The 26200-nt window shown below is 41.2% G+C and overlaps 1 protein-coding gene across 1 annotated transcript in view; it reads left to right on the forward strand.

Annotated features, from left to right (window-relative positions):
- Positions 1–26200, forward strand: part of SNX9 (sorting nexin 9) — a 95173-nt gene that overhangs the window by 9046 nt on the left and 59927 nt on the right. The window lies entirely within an intron of this gene.

Raw genomic sequence — 26200 nt, forward strand, 5'->3', positions numbered from 1 at the left:
CTACATCCTTTCATGAGCAGTGAGGATATAATCGCTTCCAGGACGTGCTGGCTTGAGATATGAAGCCTGATGATTTGTAGCCATTTAATAACATCCAAGATGATGGAGTCCATTTTTTGTTTAAAAAAAAAAAAAAAAAGGTGGTTTTGTGTATCCCTAGAAATTTCCAATGCTTTTGATTCCTACTGAGATCTTGGCACCTGTGATACATGTGGTAGTGAGTTCCCCTAACTCAATACACATTGTCTCCCTAAAAATAATTTTTTAAACTTTAGTCCCTCCATTTTATATCTCTTTTTTTGTTTGTGGGTTTGGGGCTTTTTGGTGTTTGGTTTGTGTTTTGGTTTATTGTTTTGTTGGGGGTTTCCCCGTTGCCTTCTGAGGTAAAGCAAATACATGCATTGCTTGTCCAAGGTTTGTTTATGGTACTAGTTCATCACTGAATTTAGGCTTGCTGAAATTTGCTTACAGATAGGCACATGCAGAGCCAGTTCTTGAGAGCAGCAGCCCCTGCAGATCATATACAGCTTTCTCAGCTCTTCCCATTCAGAAGCAAAGCTCAGGACCCCCTGAGATGTCTCCAGAAAGAGTCCTCCCAAGACTTGCATCCAGTTAAGTTACTTAGGGAAAAAACAAGTGTTAAACCTTAATCTCTGTTCTTGAGATTTGCCCCCAGGCAAGCTCTATCAAAATTCCTTTTATGCTATCTGGGCTGCAGAGGTGAAGAGGGGGGTCTTTTTGTGCAGCTGCCTGGCAATAAAATTAACTGCGACACTTTAACCATCAAAGTGTGCATTTAAACCTTGTCAGCAGAGGCTGAGAGTACATTCATTAAGCTCTCCATAGAGTACCTTTCACCATAAAGTGGACAGATTATTTCTTACATGACACTTTCATAGTGCCTGCACAGGAAGCTGCAATGTCACTGTGCATGTCATTTTGACTTTTGGCATCCTGATATTTGTGCAGCAGTGGCAGAAGCCAGTATCTATCACTCAGTCCCTGTGCTCAGCCTCTGATAGGTTGTTTGCTTTTAGGGTATATTTCTGTAAACCCACAGGGGTTCCAGCTAATGTACTTGTATTCCAGAGAGCTTTAATTAAGCCCATGCTTTTCCTTTTCTCTCCCTTTGTGCCTTCTTTTAGTGAAATAAGACCTCCTGATCAGAAGGGCAAGAAGGATTGGCCAAGACTGATCACTGCAGGCTGTGGAAGAAACGCTCAGGCTTTCTGTAAAGACAGTAAAGAAAGCCATGCTCACTTATTTAACAATTAAAGTATTTTGGATTCTGCCTTCTCTGGGTGACAAGCTATAGACACTAAAAAGGGGTTGATCATGCTATATATTCTGTCTTCTAAAGGTGCAGTTGGTATATGTTGTGTCTTCTCAGGGTGTATTTGCAACAGAGAACCTCAGATTAACAAGGCAGTATCACTAATATACCCCATTTTGCTTTACTTTTGAGTCTGAAGTTTCAGTTTTCTGCCAGACTTTTTGCTGTCCTCTCCTTCTTCAGCCTGACCATGTGCAATTACTGCCTTCCCAAATGTTAAGCTCTATTAAGTAACTACCACTTCAGAGCCAACCTGAATCCTAACAGATTGCAAACCCACTGTGAAGCAGAATGCCCTTCTGCATGAGGCTGGACAACATTCATATTCCAGATTGCAGGTTGTTTCATATAATTATGTGTGTATTTGATATGAGTATATGAATTTATAGGATAGCATGAAGTGTGATTTTTCATGTAAAATTCATGGGATTTAATGCATGTAACCCATTACTGCAGGCACAGTATTAATTAAATCACTTCAGTGCAGTATAGCCTCTGTGAAGAACAGCTTGCCCATACCCTATTGTGAAACAGACAGTGAGTTCTCTCTCCATGTGACGTATTAGTCATTGAAATACCTTTTAATCAGGTTCTTAATCAGCATGCTTTGGCTTTTCTTTGTTAAAATGTGAGCTCTGAAATGCTACTTAAGACCAGATCATTCCTGCAAAAACAGGCCTGGGGGAAGTTAAGGGATGAGATCTCCACCGGCAGAGTGTACCACAGTCCCTTGCTGGGGCGATAACTGATATACCAGAGTAACCTTTCTGAGCAGTGGCAAAACCTTGGTCTTCACAAGAGCTGGTAGTGGGCTCTATGCTTCTGTGTAGGAACTTTCCCCCCTTTCAATTCTCTGAGCTGCAGCTGCCTTGGGATATTTAGCTGTTGGGGCGGGTGTTACTTTTGTCTGGGGTGCTGGTACAGTACCTGTCACTCGTGTCTGAACAGTTTGTGTTCTTGCAACTAGCGCAGGGTACACGCTGGCGGACTGGTTAATGGCATGCTTCACCTTACATGTGCTCAGTCTGCCTGTGGCCATGTGCTGGGGTGCTAAGTGTGGTTGCGCTCTTTAGTCACCTCCCTTCAAGTCCTGAAGATGGACTGCTTGCGCTTTTGCTTCTCTGCCAGCGCAGTCACACCCAGGTAGTAAAGACCAGCTCTGATGGTAGGCACCTTCTACCTGCTTTTGTGATTTTGGTAGGAGTTGAGGCACATAAATGAGTGGCTGGGGCTTAAATTCCTTTGCGGACTTCCTGTGAAGCATCTAATTTAGGCCATGTTGGAGCAGGGAATTTAAGTAAGCCTTCCAAAGCCAACTGGATTGGATAATTTACTGGACTGAGTTTCTTCTTCTGAACTCTGCTTGACCTCTTTGGGGGATGAAAAAAGGAGTCAATTCTTCTGCTCCTGGCTCACCCCAACTGCACTTCCTCCCCAGGGCAAGCCCTTAGCACAGCCCCTTGCCTTGTGGATGGGAGTCTATGGATGGTGCTCTGTGAGGGTGCACACGTGCCCAGGTTCTGATTTCTGCCTTTGCTGGGTGCTTCATTGCTGCCTTCCTCCAAGAGCAATAGGAATTACAAAGCAGCTGGTCAGTTGGTGCCCTGGCAGATATTCAGGCTCAGCTGTGTTGGCCAGAACTGCGTAGCTCCCTGTTCATCTTCATCCTGGCTGAACTGATAAATAAAGACACCCCTCAGTTAAAGAGCATTTCAGCTTCTTCACTAGTGCTTTGAAATATTTTCCTATCTCTTCTATCTGTTAATATTGGCAAGTGCCTGTGTTGGCAGATTCTTGTGTTGCCAGCTTTCATGCTTTTTTCAAAAGCCATTGGGTGGCTTTGCTAAGCTTCAGCTTCTGCAGCCAAATGATAAATGACAAGTTCTGGCCTTGTTTTTTATGACTGAGGAAGAAATGCCACCATGTCAGAGTTTTAAAACCTAGAAAAAAAGAAAACAAAACCCATACTGAATCTTCGTTGTTGTTAATAATAAAACCATGACATGATACTGCTAGTCATATAGTCATATTATGTGTGGGACACGTGGCAGTGAAGAACCCTTACCAAAGGCCATGGAATATAAATTTTACCATGAAATTTTGCATCTCCAGGCTACAACGCACTGACTCAGATCTTAATTCTGTATTGGTTTGGCCATTCAGGCAGCACTACTTTTAGTCTCTCATGCAGTAGATTTGTTGGTGTTATGATGGGTATCCACAAGGTCCATCGCTGTTAGCAAGGACACTCAGGTATTTTCTGAGGCAGAACTGGTCTCTTCCTCCAAATACCTCTCTGTGTCCAAAGCTTGGCTCATTGGTCCTACCTGTAGCATCTTCTGTGACCTCTTTCCAAGGGGCATGTGGCAACCAGCCACCCTCTCTAAACTTTTGGTAAGCAGAGATAAACCGTGACTTCCTTTGTTACAGCTGGGCGACAGAGAATACCTCAGTGTCTACATTATGCCAGGTGCAGGGAGCTGCACTACTGGAGCTCAGGAAATACTTTTCAGAGATTAAAGATTAGCCGTGGTGTACTACACATCACAGTCCAGCTCTGCCCCTTGCACTTTGCCCTGTTGAGCGTTGGCTGCCCTGGGGAGAGAGCTGCTTCTGCTCTGCAAAACGCTCCCCTCCACATTTGTTTCCTGGGGAGAGCTGTCTTGCCTAGTCAAATCCAGCTTCTTTGTCCTTTTTCAGCAAGAGAACTAAAGGCAGAGAGGTTAAATGACTAAGTAAGGCCAAACAATGAGTCAATACCAGCAGCTGAACTGGAATTCAGGAGTCCTTGGCTTCTGCTCCTGTGTTTTCTCTCCTGCTCCAGGAGACGGAAAGCTGAGAGGCGGGCGCCTGCAAGAGAGACAGTCTGCAGAAGACCAAATAAATACTCACTTGTGTGCGAGTGAACACAACCCCGTCTGTCTGTGCCTGGTGCTCTGAAAAGGAGTTCAGTGTGCACTTCTGCCGTAAATTGCAGAGCCAGATCCTCTCCGGCACTGCAGCTGCTTTGTGCTGCATGGAGGAGCATGGCCCCAAGGCTGACATGGCTGGGCAGGAGAGGACCACCTCGGGCTTAGCGTGCTATGGCATGACAGCCTCCCCTGGGACCACCAGACGGCTGTACCTCAGGAGGGAGAGGGTTTGTGTGCACCCATAGAAGGCTGGTGGTGGAGCACGTTGTGGCACTCCTCCAGCCTCCGTGGTTTGGAGACATCTGAGGACAAGGGAACTCATGAGACACCAAGATCCACTTTGCTTCCAAATACTGAGCACTCTGCTTGGCCACCCCTTGTGACAGCACAAGGAGAGGAAAATGTGTTACAGTGTTAACACGATAAATGAACATAGCTCTTCTGAAAACACTGCATAGTGTTATGGATCCAGATGGTTTGATGCCAGATTACAGTCCAGATTGAAGCTTGTACAACTGAAATACACCCTCAGCAAGAGAGTTGCTCATGGAAAGAGCAATAGGCCTTAAAATGCAGTGAATGGTGATATTGGAAATAATTTTCTTACAGTGCCATTTGATGTGTAGATAAAATTTAAAAACTTTATTGCTTTATGTTTTTAATGTATAACGTATGCATCTTGTTAATATGTCAGGGAATAGTGTGATGCTTGAATTATATAAAGCTAGGTTGCTTGTATTTGTGGCCCTGACATGAGGCAACTAAAAGGTTACTTCTTTGTCCTCCTGCCTTTTTCTTCCAAGATACTTTTGATTGTTTCCTGGCTTTGTTTTGCAGAAGCATCCAGTTCTGTCACTGAGCTGACAGTCACGGAGGGTGTTGTGCTATATATATGCTTTACGCAATATTTGTGTCAAAAAGCCTCTGTCTAAACAGACCCAATGTCAGTAAAAGATGACCCTGGAACAAATGGTCTGAAGTCCCAGAAAGCTGATCTTTCCTAAAAGTGACTAATGTGAGGCAAATGGAAAATGTTGGTCTGAAGCGAGTCAGATCCAGCTGCATGCATCTGATTAAAACCATCAATTGCTGGACATCAAAACCAAATGAAATATGAAACATTTTGATTGAGCAAAACCAGGAAACTCTTGCCATTTTTAGGATGCATTTAAATGCGTATCTATTACCTGATACCCTGATACTTTCAGTATCTATTTAAAGGGTCTCCAGTGTTCAGACAACACATGTTGTAACTTTTATCCAAAAATACTTCTGTTTCCTTGCATCCAAGATGGAAATTGCTGTCCCCCTTGACCATCAGATCAAATACAGCTGCTTTTCCTGTAACTCAGCTTTTCCTTTCCAGCTGGCCTTCTGTGCAACTGATGTTTTTCAGACCTTGTATAGGTCTGTCTGTAGTGTTTTCACTATAATCTGCACTCTACATAATCAGAGGAAAATGGCTTTCCAAAACTTTTAAACCGCATAACAAAGTATAGAGTCTGAGGAAATCTGAGAATGCAGCCAGAAAAGAAAAAAAAGTCAGGGTGAAGGGAATTATGCCATTTCAAACACAAAATGTGATCACCGCCGTACCTGAATTCAAAGAAATTCATATCAGCATGGCATGGGCATGCAATTTTGGAAAGATCTGAAAATGCTTCCTACTATATAGGGTGCCATTTGTCTTAGGACTTAGATACCAGAAGAGTGGTATCCCTAAGTATTTGTGGGTCTTCTGTCAAACAAAAAACATGCTCAGTTCTTCAGTGGAAAAGGAAATCTAACTCTTAAGGTGAATGTTTAACATGTCAATTGCTTAACATGTCAATAATCATAATCACCTGCTTCTAAAAATAAATGTGGTAATTACAGCCGTGCTCCAGCAGATCTAGCGAGTGCTGACAGTTGTGGCAAGGTTTATTTCATCAAAGATACAGCACTTCTTTCGCAAATAACACAATCGCAGTCTTAACGGCACATTTTCAGCATGCCAGGCTGCTTTGACTGCTCTGATCTCCTGAGATTGGGGCAGGTGGCCTGACAACGGATTCTGCATAGCATGCAAGGGGCTGATACTCCTGGTTATGATGTATTGTGCCAAGATAAAAAATGTAGGAACCAGTTTTCAGGAAATACAATCTCCAGTGAGCAGCTTGGGATACCGAGCAGAAAAGTACAGCAAATCAAAGCTGTATGAGATGTCTGTCATATGTTAATGCCCATGTGTGGGTTTTAATAATTTATGTTAGACAGAAGCATTAGGGGCACAGCAAAGAGGATTGCTTTTAGGTCCAGCATGAAGTGGTTTCACAACTCTCCCGAAGAAACAAGAGAAGCTATTTCAGTACAGCAGCCCTTACTTCTGCATGATTTGAGTTGACCCATTGCACACAGAGCAAGGGAATGTCCTCAGTTGTTCCAGAGGATAGCAAAATTAAAGTTGTCTTAGACTGAGTCCATCTGTCTCTACAGTATGTTTTGCCACCTCTGTAACAATGTGGTGATAACAGTTAGTTCCTGATCCCTCTGGCATATCACTCTAAGGCAGACAAGGAGTTTAGCAATCTAAGTTTAGCTTTGTGTTGTTCAAAAAAATAACTTCACCTCCCAATTCTTTTTCCCCAAGTAAGCAACACAGTTCTGATGAGTGGAGAAGGTAGGAAAGGGAAATGCCTTTCTGTAGAATAGAGGCCTCTTAATTGCAGGATACCATCCATCATCTCAGGATGCGTCCAACACTGGATTTCCTTCACTGGCTTGTGAAAAAGAAATATTTTATCAAGCATCCTGAATTTTGCTCCTGTTCAGATCCAGTGATGTAATGTGCTAATCAGGGTGGTACTGAGGTACTTACACATGCAGAGGTAATTGTGAAGCGCTTTGAACATCTTATTAAAAATCGGTTTGTCATTATGCATAAACCCGGTCTGAAACAGATGCACACAGACACAGCGGTGAAAGTTGATTAAAGGTATGTAGGTCATTAGGGTAAGGTTCAAAATCAGATTGTGTTGGTGTTTGTTCTCATTGCCTCTAATGGATGCAACCTCAATAGTGTCTATATGATTTTAGGGAAAAAGATGTTGACTCTTGCCAAAAAAAGCTGTGCTAAATCTATTCCTCCTGATGTAAATCTAATTATAATCTAAATTATATATGTATTCCTAGAGTGTATAACAATTGCTGCTTCCTCCAAAGCATTTGTCATATGCACCATAGCAGCTATCAAGGGCTAGCTTTTCTAAGATTTCTATGCACTGAGTGCAAAATTCTTCTGAAACTCTTTTCATAAAGGTCTTTTCCAACTTAGTTGATTCTGTGATTTTATATAAGATGAGCTTATTTGAAATAGTAAATTTGGGTTTATTAGGAGAGTTTATACTACATTGGAAAAAGTAGTCAGATATTCCACATCATAGGAAATCTACATGGAGTCAGTTCTGCCTTTACTTGTGTTTACTGAGTCTTTTCTTCAGCAGGTTTCCCTATAGGGATTAAAGTAAAATAGAAAAAATAGGGAACAGCTGGCATTGTTTTGCAAATGAAGATCAGCACTAGAAACTGGGGGGACACCAAGCATGCACATTTGCATTGCTCCAGTATAGATTGCCTGTCAGAGACATGATCTTGTCACTATGTTCTTCAAGGTCCTCCTGACTTTCCATGCTGTTCTTATTTGTAGCTATTGCATACGAATAGTGTAAATAGATTTCATTGGCTGACAGTGGTGGAGGAATGATTTGGCAGAAGAGTATGATTCACTCCATGAAGAAATTTGGCCAGCAAGTCACTAAAACATACACACGTGCATGCACAAACACGATACACCCATATCTAGGAAGGATATGTAAATAATGAGTAGCAGAGAGTCAGTTAAATACCTGCTGGCCCATCAGAGTTAAAGAGCTGAGAAAAGGAAGTTGCCTACAATCCAGAGCAAAGCCCATGATGAAATAGCAACAAAGTCATGACTCAGGAATCCCTGAGTGGGTAATTGGGCCTTTCCAGGCTGTGGTGATGAATCACTGAGTGTTTTTCTGGGTGTGAGCCTTCAGGTGACAGGGACAATGTTGGCCAGAGTGGAAGTGACCTCGGCAACAAGCTTGCTGGCACATATCAGGTACCTTTCTAAACCAGAAAGGCAGCGGGCCAGCAACGCAAAGCACGCAGCTAAGGCTGAATTACAATTCAGGTTAGGATTAAATAACGATTTGTCAAGACAGAAATGCACAGCTTTATTGTACATCTGAGACCAGATGGGTGCTGTGTTAGCATCTAGCTCGTCAAATTTATAATTATATATGCTACCTTCAATAGAAGAGTAATTCAAACTGCGCTGAAACAAAGTTGTAAAGGCAGCAGTGACTGGAACAAAATCCATGAGGTTTTTCTCCTTTGCCATTCTGAAGCCCTGATAAAGTGACATTCAGTTTTCAATTTTAGTTTTGAAAACTTGTGATCAAATATAACTTTGTTGTAGCACCATCAAAATCAATGCAGTTACATTAAGACTGGATTCAGTCATCTTTTTGTGATCACAGAGTGGAGTATCCCTCTTAAAACTATAATATTTGAACAAAATGCCTAAGAAATCTTAACATGCTCCAGAGTTTTTAAAGTTCATATGAATTTTTTACCAGAGTAAGTATGGGTAGCTGAGTATACTTATACAGTAGGTCTCCATGACATTCTGTAAAACAGATTATCTTGTAATACCATAAGTACCTTCAAATAAAGTCATTGAAAAAAACAAAGAAATAGCGACAAGCTAGCATAGCAAGTGACAACTAGCTGTCCCTACATGAACAGTAGTCCTGTGCTCCAGGAGAGCAGGCATACAGACACCATTGTAACAGTAGTAGTGGCCACCACCTTGTAGGCTTTAGTGCTGCAAACAAGGATTTGACTGTCATGGGTTTCCATGACCTTGTTGCTCACAGAAGTTTCTGTTGCCTGGGCAGAATTGCTGTTGCTGCAGCATAGCAGTTCTCCTCCTGGAGAGGGCTGGCTGGGGAGGGCAGTGGGGGGAAACTGCATTAAAACCTGGCAAATCACTGCTCCCACTCACCGTTATAGGAACTGTAAGAAGTCAAAATACAGGACTTATCATAGTATACCTCTCAGACCGCCATGTAGGAAAGTCCACAGACAGCAACAACCATTTGCAAAACTGGTCGTTTGAGAGGGCAATCAATTTAAATATCATAAGAAAATGTCTCTGCCTGTTGGCAGGCAACAACTGCCTGCTCATTGTACCATGTCATGCTGCTGTCAATGAGAAGAGGTTAATCTATCTGCTCAACAACAGTTCTGAGTTGTGGCTCACATGAGGCTTGATCCAAAGCTTGTCCGTGGTCAGTAAAGGGGTGTGAGTCAGCAACATGGTAATTATTTTCAATAATGAAATATTTGAATTAGGTAGTACATGAGATTCCACCTTGTGAAATCTTTCTAAAATTATCTTCTTGCACCCAAGAAAATGTACCATTTACTTGCATTAGCCTGTTTCTGTTTGGAAAATTACACTGTGCAGTGTAACCTCTCTACATGACCCAAGCTTTGTTGAGACTAAAATTATGTGAGGGTTCCCAGTATCAAGATAAATCTGTGCAAGGTCTCTCAGACTAGAAGAAAGACCCACATAATGTCTAGTTTTAAGAATCAACATGAAGAGCATAGACTTGAGCAGAGTGTGGTTTAAGAGTATTTGAGCAGAGTCTGTGCCAGTAGACTGCTGAATGGAGTTAATTTAAGAACTCCTTTGCTGACCAGGCTCTAAAGTCTCCACAAATAAAAGTTTAATATTTCAACTATGTTTATGCTGTTATGAAGAGCTGAAATGTGAGACATGAACAACAAAAGAAAAATCCCCAAAAGACAGCAGTTTATGATTTCCTGAAATTTGAGAGAATGTAAGAAATTTTATTTTGTCTTGAATTGCTATTTTAAGGGCAAAAAGAAATATCCTGTAGTAAAAAACTCTCTCTGCTTTTATAAATCCAAATGTACACGTTCCATCAGCTCAGAGTCAAAAGATTTTGGAATTTGGAATTTTCTGATGAACGATTAGCATTTATCTCACAAATAATATTGCTTTGTTTCAAGTCTCACATAGGACAAAGACACGTGAGGTTTTTTCTTGAGAAGCTCATATCTGAGCTCCTCAAGAAATCATTGCCATCAACCTGGAAACACCCTTTACACTTGAGAACAGGAAACTAGCATGCTGTGCTGACTGTGCCGTCCTATAATTCTTCCTCTTGGAGATGACCCTGGATAAAAAGCTGCTGCTTCTCATGCTGGCACCTGCTCTGGAATTTTCAGTGGCAGGAGAGGAGCAGATCTGGTCCAGGAGCATCGTCTTTCAATTTGTTTTCCACAAGTCAAAAGAAATGGCTGGAATGGTGTGGCTGATACAGGGTATGTTGTGAAGTAGCTACAGTTCTTTAGCTAAACCACCCTCAATCTGTTAGCACTTTGACTTTAAATATGGTCACTTCCATAATGTTTTTCTCCCACTTAAAAGTTCTGCAGTCTCTGGGAATATGAAGCCCTATAGAAACTTAATGTTTGAGAAACATAACAATCCAGTATTATCATAAAATATTACACAATTCATACTGTGCATCACGCTAGGTTTACTTCATAGACCCAGTTAGTGATCTTTCCTAGGTGAGAACCAAGGACTTTTATTCAGAGGCAGACTTCATCCACCTACATTTTAACTCATTAAAACTCGGAAAATATCTGGCTTCATCTGCAGACAACATGCAGATGTCCATGTCCTCTGGTCCAGAAGTCTTTCTTTGGCTGTAGCATAGCACAGAACAGTATGTGGGATAGCTCCTCCACCCACTAAAACCACTAATGTCACAGAGAGGACCTTGTGGACTGAATTTAGATTCCCTACACGGGGTCTACGATTTTGGGTGATGCTTGTCCATGGATCCTTTTTTCCTGCTCTTTTATTCACATGTTACCTCGTGCAATCAGACTTTACCCAGTAGATTACTTCATATCTTAATAGTATTGAACTTTCGCCTGTTTGATCAGCAGAGGTGCTGGAATCAGAAGACTACTGCCAGCTCTTCAACGTGCTTTCCATATAACCTTCTGTACCAGGCATTTGGGCTGGGCAGTATCATTCTTACTCATGTTGATGAGCATTTCAAACACATGAGCAGTGCCAATGACTGCTGTCAGTAAGACATGTGAGCGAGCAGTCATCAACCTGAGCAAAGGTTACATCTTGTGCATAGCTTCTCTGCATCTGAGTTAACTAGTAGGAAACAGTGTTATTTAACTTCCTTGCTGAGTGGTGAAAGCTAAAATACCTTAGCAGCTTGGGAAGAAAGATACTGCAAAAGGGTATCAGACTCCCATTATGGAGTTATTGGGCTCCCTATTGTCTGTTGTGATATTTGGTAGCCCAGGTAAAGACCTTTCCAAAGCCTGAAACAGGAAACTTCCTCCTAGGTGTGAAATGTTCTGGGTCAAGGCCTAGTGACTGTCTCTGAGCTGTGCTCCCACCTGCAGAATATCTCCCTCAGATTAAGCATCATTACCAGTTTTTTTTTAAGGTTTAGTCTTTACTTAATCTTCTTTGAAATAGGGTACTAAAAAGCTGGCCTGAATGCATCTGTCTCCCACGCAAGTTACCAGTTTGCCTGAGAGGGGTTGGTTTGTTTGTTTCCTTTTGAAAGGAAAAAAAATAATAATTAAAAAAAAAAGTATCCATTTTGTCTCTGCCAGATGAGGAAAGCAGGTTATGTTTAAAAAGATGCTCTTAACACCCCCACCCCCAAACAAACCAGTAGTAAATGCTACTTAAAACAGTTTAACTATCTAAGAGATTAGGATCACTCTTTGTCTCTACCCTGTCTAGATTGCTTTTAAATGTGACCTCCTTTCCTTGCCTAGACAGATGCTCTTTCTCTTCTGGGACCACTCAGCCGTAAAGTCATTCTGACAGCTACCTCACTTCCCAATCTCTCCCAAAGGGCCAAGACTCTTCCAAGTGGTTTCCTCCTAATGAAAAGACTATAATTAGCTGCTTCCCCCTTTTTTCTCTATTTAAAATTGGCATTGTACAGCCTTTCTTCCCATCTTCTGAAACCTCATCCCCCATCCTGTCCGGCTTTCGAACATATGTAAAAGGAAATGTTATGCTATGGGAGTATAAGCACATTGTTTAACAAAGACATCATGCCCAGTTTTATAATAAGGAATCAGCACTTTCTTCTGTTCCCATTCGGCTGTGACTTACCCTTCTGTTACCCAAAATAGATATTACCTGCTTGATTCTGATCTATGACTTCCTCCCCATTTTACTAAACATTATTATTACCCTGTTTATTTTGGAAGCCTGAATATAAAGATTTCCTTCATTGCTCGAGTGTATTATTTTCCCTTACATCTAATTAATTGCATATTAAGTTTTCCTGTGGATTTCTATCAGTGGAATAGCTTTTGAAAATGTAAATCCAGCAGCAATACACATAGATTCAAAAATTTCAGCTAAGAATGTGTTTTGATGGAGTGTTAGGGAAAGTTTCTTGGCTTTTAAGGGATTTGAAGATGAGAAGTCTCAAAATCTTATAAGCAGACACATTTTTATTACAAAAATACCATGTCACCATCAGATACTGTTCATTGAGCAGAATTTAGTGTTGGTATTTTTAAGCTTCTCCAAAAAAAATCCAACAACCAGCATCTTCTAAAGAGTGGCTCTGCATAATTATGAGAATCATCTTACTTAAAACAAATTATTCAGACTTCCCTACTCAGTTATGCAGGTCTCAAAGCTCAGTTCACCAAAGAAATGACTGAAAAGCTATTTTAAGTTATTTCGTGTGTTAGTTCATCCTAGTCAAGCTTTGTAATCAAAATGTGACAATTAGCATTCCTTTGTAATTTAACAAAAATGTATTCTTTTGTAATTTAATACAAATTTATTCCTTTTAAATGTGTTACAAATTTATTCCTTTATAATGAATGACAAAGCAGGATATCTTTATAGCTTTTTGCATAGGCTTTGGCCAGTATCCTGTTATCTACTGACCAATGTGTGTTTAAAAATAAATGTACACCACTTCCAACAGCAATTCTGAATTATTATGGAGGCACAGGACATTTTTTAGTACACATCTTCGCTTCGCTAATTAAAGTCCTATATCCGTCTTGGTCTTCAGAAACTCTAAATCTTGTTTGTTTCCGCACTTTGTTCCTGTTGGTTGTAGCCATCATAGCATAAGCACCCATTTCAGTTTTGTCTTTCAAACTACACAGAGGATTAGATGAATCTCACTTATTCCCTAACTTTATTAATTAGCATTATTTGGAGGAATTTCTAGTAGTCAAAATGCAGTTAGTTGAACAGGAAAACATCTAAGATGTGAGCAATTTCATCTATACTGTTGCAAAACTTCAAGATCTTTATGCCTTGTCTAAACCCAAGATTAATGCTGGGTTTTTACAGTCAGGATCTCTAGTACTGTAGGTCGTATACACTAGTATATGCTAGTACAGTAAGTGTATACCCTAGTAAATCAGGTGTGCATGCGAATGTTCCCAGACACTGAGGCTGATTGGCATGGCACAGCTCGCATCTGTGCTGGCAAACACACTCAGCTTCCACAACAGCATGGCTGTCTTAAACTGCCTATTGGGAACGGTCTCTATAACATTATTGTTCTAAAACTATGCCAATGAGTATTTTAGGAGGGTGTTAGTTAGCATGGTCCAAAATGGAGGCAGAGAACAATCTGATGATTTACCAGTGTATATGATTGCATTTTGCCTACAAGTACAGGCAGCACAGATGACTGGCAAACCCCTGGGATTTCTGGTGGTAAGAGAGTAGTGTAGAGGCTTGGTTTGGTTTTGTTGGTATTAGCACAGATATATTCTGCATGGTTTGATATTCAGAGCAACAGCAATGTGCCAGTTCCAGAGCTTTTGTGACTATGTGGTATCAGAAAAGAGAATTAATAGCCATTGCTGGGACTACTTATACTGAACTGATGGAGAACCCCATGAGCTGTTCTGCCATGGGATTACACGGTCAAATACATGGTTCTCTTCTTGTCTGACTAACAAGAAACCAATTTGACTTAAACAGAGGCACACTTACGGTGTGACATCCCTTATCAGTGGAGACAACTTTCTGCCTAAGAGAAAGAATGGCCAAGTAGTGGTACAAGAACAAAAGGCTGAACATACAGAAAAGATACTAATTTTTCAACTTTTATTATAGAATGATCTTCAGTCCCTAATGCAGCCATGGCACTTCCCTGCACGCTTTTGCCACTGGCAGCAGAGAATAAGCCCTAGAGAGCTAAGTGCAGCAGCAGCAACATCCCTGCCAGGCCCCAACCCTCTGTGAATTCAGGCTGTCACTGGACCAACAGAGACTTTCATTGTGTAGCAATTCTTCTACCAGTGGTTTAAAACCAGTCTGTGCCACTTGTCGCTTGACTGGCTTAATGTAAGCCCACAGCAAAATCTGCTGGTTTAACTTTTCCACAGGATGGTAACATTGAGATTATTTTGACATTATGAAACCTGGACTCTGCTAAAGCAGGTAGGAAAAATAATAAATGCTATTAGGTTATTCTGAACTGTCTGCTGGCATTCATGTCCCAGAAGCCAACTGGGAGGAATAACAGCTATCAGGGTCAGTTATTTTGGAAAGATACTTGAAGCAAAAACTCCTGGGTAGTGGGGATACCTGAAGGAGGCATGTTGTCAGAGGAATGCAGTTGTAAACAGCCTGAAATGTTCCTTCTCACATCCCTTGTAATTAAACATAATAGAAGTTAAGATTTCTCTTCAGACAAAACACTCAAAAGGAGGACTTTACATCTTTAAAAAAAAAAAAAAAGAAAAAAAGACAAACAAAAGAGAGAGAGAAATTTCTCCAGAATACAAAATCCAAGGCTGTAACACAGCCAGAGGCATTTCGCTGAGGATGGCGAGCCAGCAGCGAATGCTGCAGGAGAAACCGCTGCAGATTTGGCTGCAGAGACATTTCCAGGCAGTCAGCTGGTGTGAAGGGAATTACAGAATGTACATGGATGGGAGATATCCCTGCTTGATCAGATCAAGGTATTATGATGGTTGAGTTAAAGTAACAATCCTCTGTTTAAAGGAAGCACACCTGTCTATTGTATTTGGCCTAGGACACAGTTGAACGCGTCTGTCTCAGGGATCATCTCTTAGCTCCAGGTGAACAACTTCGTTGCAGAAGTTTCTCCTCCTATTCCCATCCTCTCCCGAGTCATGCGACTGAGCAATAAGTCTATAAATCATCTGTCCTCAAGGAGAAGTCTGAAGTTATAACTGCTTTTGTGCAAGGAAGCTTCTGAGCAGATGTAGCCTGAGAAGAAACAACAAATGATTGTTGCCAGCTGGGTTCACAGCCACAGCTCAGTAGGGTTTGGCTGAGGACTGCTAGAGAGCAGTGAAGAGGTTAGCAGTGGAATAAGTAGTCCAGGAGATGCAATCAGAAAGGGGTTTCTGTGTTGGGGAAACAGTTTAGGAGATTAGAAACCCACAATAAGGACCTGGATGAGGGAAGGCCCCGATTTTTATCTATGTTGCAACTACCTTACTGACTTAGGTGGTCTGCAGCGACAAGGGCTTGCCTCTCCACAGAGACACTGAGGGCCTGAAAAAGTGCTAGGAGACTCTTCTCTTCAACTGAGATATCCAGGGACTGCCATAATAAAGCTATATAGTACAGCCCGATCTCACACTCCAGCATCCACAGCAGCAGCAGGGCACCATGGGGTGACTGGTATGGCTGGGAGAGCATCATCATGAGGAGAGTGAAGGTAGCTGCCAGCAAAGGTGTACAGGAGACTTACTTAGAAACATTTCTGGTAGGATATATCCAGAATTAGATTTCCAGTCTGGAAAAATCAATCAGGATTTGCAGGGAGAAAAATAATCCACAATAATGATCTTGTTTGCAACCAAGCCAATTACTGAAGTAATATTATGGGAAAAAACTTATCATGCTACCTGGGAGTTAAACTACCAAATAAATTCCTTCAGCCTGAAGGTCCCAAAATGCCTTGATAAAAAAATAGACAAAGAAATGCAGTGAAGTGATAAACTGAGAATTGGAAGAAGAGTAAGGAGGTAGAGCTTGCAGTCATAGTGCTCCAAACCATCTGTTTGAGCCAGGGTGGGGTAAAAAGGTGGATGCTGCATGTTTATGGTGGAAAACAAAGTTTGGAAATAAAAGATTCACAAAACAACAAACAGAAATATTAGTAGGTTTTGGGGCACACTGCAGTGCTTAATGGGCTTGCATTGTTTTGTTTGGGTTGGTTGTTTTTTTCAATGTCATATTACAATCACCTTTCCTCTTCCATTTGTTATCATTATCTTTGAAGGGGTATCCTTTCAATTTCACTTTTCTGCAGCAACATTGTGTGAGCAGCAGTATTTTATGCTTCTAAAAACCTCGGAGTGATGTATCAATGACAGGAAGACACCAGGAACCTTATGATAAAGAATAACTTTTGGGCAAACACATGACTAGAGACAAACTGAACGATGTGATATCGCTGAAAAAAAGTACAGGTGGAGTTCAACCCAATGCCAAAAGATACCTCCTGGTGCAGCAGGTCCTCTTTTTGTCCTCAGCACTTAGGTAAACTCTCTGCGATGGACTCTAAATGTCAGCTGTTAGTTGAACGGCATAGTGCTTTTTTGTTTCTTCAGTGACTGTTTTTGATGTCAAGAGCAGCTGTGTTCAGTCTTTTTTGTCAGAAAAAAGGGAAATAAAAAAAAGAGTAGAGCTTAGCATCTGAAAAAAATTGGCTTTGTGTGGCTAACCACAAGCAGGGCACATGACTGAGTGCTGCATCTGCTGTGTTCCACTTCAGTTTGGACAACAGTATTCCACAAACTTAAAGAGGAACTCTCAATTTACAGAATGCATTTAGAGCTCCTCATTGAAGCAAGCTTCAAATTTTACCCCCCCCCCCCTCAAAAAAATAAAACATGAAAACATGTACTCTGGAAAAGGGAACTGCAGCATTTACTCCCCTCTATCTTCTCTCTTTAACCTCAGCTGCAAGGGCCAGATTTCCAGGAAATATCTGTAGATTTTTCAACATCTGGCTTTCCAGGTAGCTAGACCTACCTCTACAGCTGTTTCTGGTAATCTGAAGAAAAGAAGCATCAGCTAGTTTGAACATCTTAATACTCACATGCAGGAAGATATGAAGCACTTAGATCCCTAAGGTATCATTTTTATTTTAGCACTGGTAATAAATTAAATGCTTGAGTAGACTTACTGGTCTTGCTAGTAATAGTGGAGTTTTCAAAATGACTTGAATACCTAGTCCTATAACATACCTTGGAACTGTCAGCTCCCGTTAATGAATGGTCCTGTGCCCTGCAACCAAAGAAAAAAAATGCTTTTTTGCAAAACCTAATCTGAGGCAGTGATTACAAAAAGAAAAAAATCATAGATACTTGAAATTTTCTGACCTGCCCACAGTCACATAATTTCCTCAGCAGCAATGCAAGGTATGCAGCCTACAAAGCCTCTTTTGTAGCCCAGCATCTAGCCACAGGCTTTGCTTTTTCTTCTGTTGTACATTATTATCCCTTTGCTAGGAGAGCATGGTCTTTACTGGGTACAATGTGCAAAAGCAAATCACAAAGAGTAGGGTTAAAAAGGGACCTCAAGATTCCAAGCTCCTTCTTCAAGACAGGAAAACCTACATAAAAGGACTACATCTGTTTAAAGTATAATGAAATTCATGAAAGCTTTTACTTTCTCCCTTTATCCGCTTTTGTGCTTGTCTGGGCTAGAAGATAGTTTATGCGCCGGAGATGTAACATGGGTTGACATGAGAGAGAAATGTATGTGCACTAGAAAGAGGCCTCATAACTCCTCCTCTAGCTGCAGGACACCTTAACTCTACTAGAGAAAATGTAGATGAACAATAGCTCCTGGAAATTCATTTTGCTTTGCATTTGCTTTGGAGCAGTTCTTGTCACCTTGACCTGCATTCAAGATGGGCTCATGAATGCTGTGGGAGCTGCTGATCAGCAGCTTCTTTAAATGAAATAACTTTATTATCAATTATTTCTAAAGGAAACAGTGGCTCAAAACAAGATTTAAGGGGTACAGAACACTAAGGCCTGGTTTAGTCTTTTGATGAACTCATCATATAAATGCTACAAGACTGAATTTCTTGAGTAAGTAAGCTAGGAACCCCAAAATTCCCAAAGTCACTATAATGAAAACACACAAAAAAAGTAATTAAGTCATAAATCTGTTAGAATTGGAAAAAAGCCAAGCAGTTTGAAAACTCAGAATCACATTATTCCAAAACATCTGCCTGTATCCTGGGGAAAGAAAGCAAACATTAAACCAGGGATACAACACATTTGGGATCCATTTTGGTCAGGTCAGTAAAATGATAATTTTACTCTTCTGAAGGAGAGCACCTAAATTAGCTTTTTTACAGTACAAAGCATACACTCATGACAAATAGCATTCGTCCATGGGGTGTGCAAGTTTGCACGATCACAATCACAATGCAGAGCAAAGTGTGCCTTACAATGGCTTGATACTGACCATGCTGTTAATCTGGATGCAAATGCAATACATGCCAAGTGCCCATGGATTAGATCCCACTTTCATTAAGATGTCTTGGAAAGTGCTTGGTGCTACACTAGCAGGCTCATAGTGTGCCACCGCTCCCCTACATAGAGGCTCAGAGACGGGAGCAAGAGGGCTCAAATCCATCAGGTTAAATTTACAGCCTTCTTTAGCTTTCTCCTCAATGAGTACTCAGTGAGGATGAATAACTGCACCAGCACCTTGACGTGACTTGAAAGAATAATTAATTACATTGTTAGTGTGATTAGCAGCCTTGTGGCTGAAGACAACTTGTGTGCAATCCTTGGCTTCTTAATGTTGACAGGAACTTGTCATAGAGGTACCTGTACATTTAATCAAAATACATAGCAGATCACACTTCTCTTGTGCTGCTTTGATTGGTGAGACTGCAGTCCCCTGAGATGGCAGGTTATGGCAGCTGGCAGAGCCCTTCAACTCGACAGGAAAAAATGGAAATCTGCCACAGGCAGTCAGCACTCCAGATGGAAAGGGTCAGTAGTGGAAAGAATCAATAGTGCTAATGGTATGTTACTTCTGCTAAAGCTAGCAAACAGCAAAATGGAAACATTTATACCTTCTAAAATATTTGTTTTGCTAAACTGTATTCTATTTTTCAGGAAAGCTGAGTTCAAAACCTATTGACCTTGCATTGAAACCCAGAGGAGTATGAAGTATGAATAAAAAATCCAAATGCAAAGCAACTAAAGTGGATGATATGTATGCATGCAGAAGTATCCTAGCTCAGATGCAGACATATATATTACACTATCAATCAGTGTACAGGTCAGAAAGGAATGCAAAAAGTATGAATTACATTAGTGTTAGGTGTTTCAGGAAATCTGTTTTATTCCTTGCACAAAAAAAAAAAAAAGCATGATTTGCTGTATCATTTCTTTCAAAGCATATACTTCTGAACAGATACATCTATCACTGATTGTTCTGCTGTAAAGACAGAAAAAAAAGTACTAGGATTGGTCAAAAGATTTTTACACTTAAAGGAGAAAAGGGAGAAAAAGAATTTGCTTCACATGTTATCTAAAGAAAGAACAGAGCATCATGACCAAGCGTCCTCCTCATGTTGCAGCCATAGTGCTCATCCATAAAGATCTGCACTATGTGTTTAATCCACAAATCGCCCTCTCCCTGAGCGTGATTAAATTTGCACTGAAACATGACCTTTGCAATCAGTTTCACAAAAGAGGAAAAAGGTGCTCTCAAAAAATTGTCAGTGTCCAAAAGCATATTGCGACATCATTCTGTTTCTGGAACACCCGCAGTTCTTTTTCTATGTAGCTTTTTTACATCTTCAGTGCTCATCAGCTGTCTTTACGGATTTTTAAAGAGAAAACTGAGTCCAGGCAGTCCACTATGACTTAAAACTGTTGGCTTCACAGAGATGCATTAAAAAAAAAAAATACAACACCCTTAGAGTACAGAATTTAGCATGGCATAGCACTGCACTTTTCCCCTAGCGTAAAGAAAACAGCATATTCATGCACAGCACAAAACCACTCTTAGATATGTGTATATTAAAAATGTAACCATGTCAAATCAGAAACTATCTTGAAAAAGGCCACATAGTACACCAAAGTTTAAATAATAATGGCATTTAATCACCAGCTCTAGCAAGACAAAATCCTTAACTCAAAAGCAATTGCATGAAGCACAGATTTTCTCAGAACTGCTTATTCAAAGACAAGTTCAGAAACTGAAATACTTGGAGGAATTTGGGTGCAATGTTGAGTGCATTTTTCTAAAGCAGTTTTTATGAACCAAGGAAGTCTTGCCTTAACATCCTACAGTATTTCAGGATCAGCTGTCTTACTGGCTCGATAGCAATATTCCAGCACCAGGTGTAGAATAAGATTGAAAACTGTAATCTCGAGCACAATTTTAAACTGCCACATAAAGTCCTGAGTAAATGAGAGGCTATCATGCTTTGGCGCAAATACCACGTGATTCAAGAGTTCACAGCTCTTCTGCCCAAAGACTCCCAACATAAAAGGAAGGAAAATAATTGTATTTTTTCCTCAAAACATGTTTCATTAAATGCATTTTCCAGATGGGATTTGCAAATGATGCCATGCTGTACAGTGATGCACAAATGGGATTCAGCAGCTGCTCCCCTGTTGCTCTGTGCAGATAAACATTAGGTTTCATGGGTGTGGCAGCTCCTATCATTTTCTGTCCAATTTTGGAGGAGGGAAGGAGAGAGAAGATAGAAGGGAGCCATATTTTATCTATATCCTCTGGCAAACTTCACAGAAACACCAAAGAAATGGTGTTAAGCTAACTCTGAAACAGGAATACTGGTCACCTGAAAGGAAACACAATGACACCCAAAGAACCTCATGGGGAGAGGTAGGAGAATCTGTACGGATATGCCTTCTGAAAATGAAGAATACACTAGAACTATTTTTGATCCATAAAGATCCATAAGACATTGCTTAAACAGCTCTTTTTAAGGCTCTGGAAATGTGAAAGCTCTACCCCTCCTTAAAACAAGAGGTGTATCAGATGATTAAGGTAAACATAATAATTAAAGGGAGTAAGAAAAATTGGAAATGTTTTTGCCATTACTTCCTAGTCACTTTTAGGCCTTCCCGATTAACGTAGTTAGGAATCCTGAGGAAAAAAAACATATAGTGTGGAACTGATGTTATCATACATGCCGCACCAATAGCTTTTCAACCAATAAAAGAAAAAGAAAAAAAAGAACTCCTTACTTTATAAAACACCTGTGAAAATAAAGACCTAGGACAATACATTCTCAGTATACCTCCTGCAAAGCCTTTGGAAATTCATGTATTTGACAGACTGCTCCCTCTGCAAAGTTCTTGCCACTGAAAATAATGATTGTTCCTCAAAATTGCTCCACAGCTGTGGTAAATACCTTGCAGCCACCTGAGTCACCCCCATGCCTCACCTAGGCAATGCTAAGGGTACAGCCTGCTAGCAGGGAGAAATCCAAGGTGCACTACACCAAGGAGCTCCTGAGAACAATAGCATAGAAATGCAAACCATGGTTCTTTCTCCAGCTGGTTTTCAGCTTGAAGGTTATCTGAATAACCATATTTTTCTTTATCATTCCCCACCAAGTTTGTATAAGTCAGAACATACAAGGTCACTGACTTCCCTTGATCTTGAAGCTACAGGCAGGCCTTGCCCAGCAGAGAACAGTATTTGGCGAAAGTTCTCCATGTGCTTTCTGAGAGTCCATCTTTAATGCAAAGATTTGCATAATACCATTGGCAGGAGCTTTTAATTTGATTAGGGTCTGTGACAGATCACTTCTCACTGAAGTCTGCTGCAGCCCCTGTTCATGGGAACTACTGCAGACACATATGCAAAAATATATACTGAATAGAATTTTACAGAGAACATGAAAAAAGTAACTTCTGTGCTGGGAAAGGGATTTTCTTCTGCTGTTGCTTGGTGGGTTTTGGGTTTGTTTTGAGGTAGAGATATTTAACTATTACAGCATGCATTGAGGCTTTAGTACAAAGTGAATAATAAGCAAACTGTGGTTGAAAGCTGATAAGCTCCACACAGAGCACTCAACTTCCAGCCTATCAAATGCTTAAGTATGTAAATAACCCTGCTAAAGCCACTGAGATTTCTTATATGTCTAATGCTACTCAAACATCTAGTCTTAATTAACTAGGACTCAGCCTGGTATCAGAAAATAAACTCTTTTAGAAAATTTGGGAAATTTTAGGCGATTTCATTAGCAATTTATTGGTATTTGGCCCTTTGTGTTAAACAACGATAAAACTTGCAGCTAAGAAGATACATTTATTTGCAATCCAAAGCGATTCCTAAGAGAGTCTTTGTCAGCAAAAGAATTAAAGGCAATTAATTGCAAATAGTATTGGAAGGATCTCATAAAAAAGACTTTTTGTGGAACATTCTCTCACCCTGAAAGAAATGTTAATGTTTCCTTCATTCCTCAAACTTGCCAAGCACTGCTCTGCTAAACACATAATGGTTGTCAGCTGTAGACTAATCTTTTCTGGCAGTTCTGATTGCAGGTAAAGAATGACACAGACTCGAGCTTATGCAAAAGTTTATTATAAATCACGTTGCAAAACACAGCATCTGGTGAAGGGGTAGAGGGTGCTTCACACACCTGTTCATTGGAAGTTCCTAAACAAGACAACACTGGGCCTCTTGATTTCACACCTCTATCCTTTTTATAAGATGCTCACTAGATGGCCAGATTAAAACATACAATGTTGGAAAGACTTAGCGAGAAGGTGGAAGAACAGGATCCCTTAGTACAGAGACAAAGCTGTCTTCAGAGTTTTGCTACTACAGTGACTGAAACACCAGTCTGGGAGAGAGCACACAGTAAAACTGATCCTTAATACAATACGTCAGCTTAGAGGTAGTATCATAAAGGGATGTTTGTGGGCCACACACAGAGATTTCACTTTAGATACTCCTGTTTTAAATAATAAAAATTTGGAATCATAGTATTTAATTGAATTCTGAAAAAGTTAAAAACTGCAATAAAGGAGTTTGAAAACTTCTCAAGTTAATCAGTTCAATCACTCGAAAAGTGGTGGTGACTTAACAGCCAGTTCCTCTTAATTCCTTATCCTCACCCTCCATAGAAACTATTTTGCTGATCCTACTTGGAATTTTTTTTTCAGCTGTAAACATATTTTTCTCTTTTAATAAATCTGTCTCACTGGGAAATGATACTAATAGAAGAAGAGAAGCTTGTAATTTCCATGAACAAGGAAATGCAGGTGTAAAGAGATATGCAGCTTCCCAACAACCTACCCGTCTCTTCAGACTCTTCTTGACAGCCCTAGCAATTACACCATGTGTAGAAGAAGGGATTCTACAGGTACATAGCAAATAAAAAACAGACTAGGGAGAATGTAGGCCCCCTCAGGAAGCTCTCAGGAGAACTGGCTACACTGGATTTGGAGAAGGCTGAGGTTCTGAATGACTTCTTTGCCTCGGTCTTCACTGGCAAAGGCTCTGACCACACCACCCAAGTCTTGAAAGGCCGACACAGGGACTGTGAGAATAAAGACCTTGTGCCCACTGTAGGAGAGGATCTGGTTCGAGACCATCTTAAAAATCTGAACATGCACAAGTCCGTGGGTCCTGATGAGATCCATCCGCGGGTCCTGAAGGAGCTGGTGAATGAAGTTGCTAAGCCACTGGCCATCATATTTGAGAAATCATGGCAGTCAGGTGAAGTTCCTGACTGGAAAAAGGGAAATATAACCCCCATTTTCAAGAAGGGGAAAATGGATGACCTGGGGAATTACAGACCAGGCAGTCTCACCTCTGTGCCTGGCAAAATCTTGGAGCAGATTCTCCTGGAAGGCATGCTAAGGCACATGGAAAACCAAGGTGCTTGGTGACAGCCAGCACGGCTTCACTAAGGGGAAATCCTGCCTGACCAATTTGGTGGCCTTCTATGATGGGGCTACAGAACTGATGGACAGGGGTAGAGCAGCTGATGTCATCTACCTGGACTTGTGTAAAGCATTTGACACTGTCCCACACGACATCCTTGTCTCTAAATTGGAGAGACATCAATTTGATGGATGGACCACTCGGTGGATAAAGAACTGGCTGGATGGCTGCACGCAAAGAGTTGTGGTCAATGGCTCAATATCCGGCTGGAGATCAGTAATGAGTGGTGTCCCTCAGGGATCGGTGTTGGGACCGGTCTTGTTTAACATCTTTGTCAGTGACATGGACAGTGGGATTGAGTGCGCCCTCAGCAAGTTTGCCGATGACACCAAGCTGTATGGTTCGGTTGATACCCTGGAGGGAAGGAATGCCATCCAGAGGGACCTTGACATGCTTATGAGGTGGGCTGATGCCAACCTCATGAAGTTTAACCATGCCAAGTGCAAGGTCCTACACCTGGGTTGGAGCAATCCCAGGCACAGCTACAGGTTGGGCAGAGAAGAGATTCAGAGCAGGCCTGCAGAGAAGGACTTGAGGGTGTTGGTCGATGAGAAAATGAACATGAGCCAGCAGTGTGCGCTTGCAGCCCTGAAAGCCAACCGTATCCTGGGCTGCATCAAAAGGAGCGTGACCAGCAGGTCAAAGGAGGTGATCCTGCCCCTCTACTCAGCTCTTGTGAGACCTCACCTGGAGTATTGTGTGCAGTTCTGGTGTCCTCAACATAAAAAGGACATGGAACTGTTGGAACAAGTCCAGAGGAGGGCCACGAGGATGATCAGGGGAGCACCTCCCGTATGAAGACAGGCTGAGAAAGTTGGGGCTGTTCAGCCTGGAGAAGAGAAGGCTGCGTGGAGACCTCATAGGAGCCTTCCAGTATCTGAAGGGGGCCTATAGGGATGCTGGAGAGGGACTCTTCATTAGGGACTGCAGTGACAGGACAAGGGGTAACGGGTTAAAACTTAAACAGGGGAAGTTTAGATTGGATATAAGGAGGAAATTCTTTCCTGTTAGGGTGGTGAGGCACTGGAATGGGTTGCCCAGGGAGGTTGTGAATGCTCCATCCCTGGCAGTGTTCAAGACCAGGTTGGACGAGGCCTTGGGTGATATGGTTTAGTGTGAGGTGTCCCTGCCCATGGCAGGGGGGTTGGAACTAGATGATCTTAAGGTCCTTTCCAACCCTAACCATACTATGATTCTATGATTCTTGCTACAGAAAGGAAGCAACTCCTTGTTCCAGGCCAACCACTATACATATATAGTGTGTGCATATATATATCTATATATACATATATATAGATAACATATATATACACAACAGAGTTCCAAGTTGACAAGCAGGTATTCTTTATCGCGGCACCAGGAGACACGGGGGATAGCTCCTTCTAACATGTCGCCGTATTGCCATACAGGCCATCCTTGTATGGTCACTGGGCATATTACATCATTTTCCAGAAAGTTTCCAGCATGCATACATAAATGTGGTGATCTTTAAGGGTCATTTACTTTTCCCAACAATCTTCATAACCAGCTTAATTAACATTACAGACGTAGCAATCATCCACAGACACAGCAATCATCCTATCCTTCTACTTATCAGTTAGCTTAACTGTGCCCACCCTGGACATCTGCTAGTCCCAGATACTCCCCCAACTCCAGGTCCTGTTTTTCTATTCTGCTTTTCTTACACCTTTTGTACTAAGGTCCTAAGGACCTGAAACTAGTTCAACTACCTTCAAGCACCGCAGTTATTTTCCATTTCAAAGCCATCACACTTAACATTGCTTAGAACTGATTACATTTTGTGCTTTTGTGCCTCCTTGTCTCAATATACAGCACTATACATATCCAGACAAGAAGTTCTGC

This window comes from Pezoporus flaviventris, unplaced genomic scaffold, assembly GCF_033815535.1.
Source record: "Pezoporus flaviventris isolate CSIRO_AGI_PZ_B2104156 unplaced genomic scaffold, CSIRO_AGI_Pfla_v1 ptg000066l, whole genome shotgun sequence".
NCBI classification, from domain to species: Eukaryota; Metazoa; Chordata; class Aves; order Psittaciformes; family Psittacidae; genus Pezoporus; species Pezoporus flaviventris.